Source organism: Cyprinodon tularosa, unplaced genomic scaffold (genome assembly GCF_016077235.1).
Source record: "Cyprinodon tularosa strain WSP-4 unplaced genomic scaffold, ASM1607723v1 ctg246, whole genome shotgun sequence".
In the NCBI taxonomy this organism is placed as follows: Eukaryota; Metazoa; Chordata; class Actinopteri; order Cyprinodontiformes; family Cyprinodontidae; genus Cyprinodon; species Cyprinodon tularosa.
In genome coordinates this window covers 649,342-651,115 of record NW_024038913.1, presented here as the reverse complement: position 1 = coordinate 651,115, position 1,774 = coordinate 649,342, and positions in this window count along the sequence as shown.

Below are 1,774 nucleotides of genomic sequence, written 5' to 3'. Positions count from 1 at the left end.
GGTGTCACTCGCGGATACCACAGACCAATAGAAATTGAGCATTCGCAATGAGGGCGGGGCCTGCGCGTGAGAGCAGACAGCAGGTAGAGGTGTGGTAGCAGGTTTGCTACAGGTGCATCTGGCATGTGGATGAATCCCTGAGGGGACAGCATTCAGTTGCTTTAAACTGAAAGCGATTTCTAAACTCAACTTGAGCTATCCGTCTACAACAATATTAATAAAAACTGAATATAAATTTATCATAACATTAAAGTGCAAAAAACATGCTATTAGTAATCAACTTGCAAACACCTTCTTGGGCAAAACTAAATATGGTTGCTGGTTGCACCATGAATGTGATCAGTTTTTTTTTTTTTTTTTGGCAATGTGTTACTCAATGATAGACTTATTCTAGATCTGCAAAATAAATATAGTGATTTAGGTTCAAATTGACTCAACAAAACCTAGGCATACTGCAGTTTATTTTATTTTTAACCAATACTTAAAAATGTATTAAAATTGTAACAGAGATAAAGACTAAAGTAAGTTATATCATCAGCTGTTACCTTCTTTTAGACAAAATATTTAAAAGGCATCCAATTCATATAGAATATCAGAGTAATCTAAGCCTTACAAGAGAAAATTGCACTACTGAAGTCATGAAAACCGGCTCAGAACTTGTTTATCTACAACATTAAGCCCCTTCTCTAAAGCAGCTCCCACTGCCCTATTTGTTTATTTTTCATTCACCTAAAAAAGTACTCCTGGATCAGTTATGTGCTTTTCCTTTTAAATATATGCCTCATCTATTCAAATCCCATTCAATCACTGTCCATACAAAACCTGGTTTCTTCTGACTAAACAACTGTTTTCCTTTTAACTGTCACTACATGCATGGTCAGTGTGAGGGATTGCTGGTAAGTCAATAATGCAATGCAAGGGACTGTTTTCTGTCACTACATTCTACCCAGGAGAAAATTCTGCAAGATAATGATTCATTGCAGTCTGCTAGGTTGCCCTTTTTATAAAGAAAAAAAAACTATCCAATTTGAATAAAAACTAATTGCATAAGGTTTCATCAAAATATGTATACTGAGAATTAGTATGTTGTGTCAATTGAAACATAGATTCCAATTGACAGGTAGTGATAATCGGTGCTGCAAAAATAAAATGAAAATGAAACCTTATGTACTTCTATGTCAGGCAATGCAGGCAAACCTATTCTCTGCTTCTGATTAATTTGATTCTGAAGTGAGGACTAGCGGTTTTCCACAGAAGTGATTTCCTGCATCAACTACAACCTTGGTGAGCAGCACAGTAACTTTGAAAAGGGATCATCTTTGAACTAATTAATTAAAGAAACAATTATTTCAAATAAGTTATCTTTTTGCTGGTTAGTTTTAGCCTGACAATGTATATTACAACCAATATATAAAGCAATTCTGCTTACAAAATATTCACAAGATCATTCTATAGCATTATTACTCTACATCTACATGAAAATGAAAGAAATGACTTAATATATGACACAAGAGAATGTATCTCCATTCCTGAATATACTTACTGTTTGCAATTTTATGCAATTCAAGTACAAATGATTTAATGCACAAAAGAAACTCCGGCTTAAGCTGCACATTTGAGAAGGTAAAACTAATCAAGTTTTTTACTTTTTGGAAATGCTTTAAATTACCAGTTGTACCATTCTAGACAATACAGGTATAGTGAAAGATGTTCTTTTTCTGGGTGGCTCATTAAAATAAGCAGTCCTAACTGTCAATCATTCTTGTGATATGTA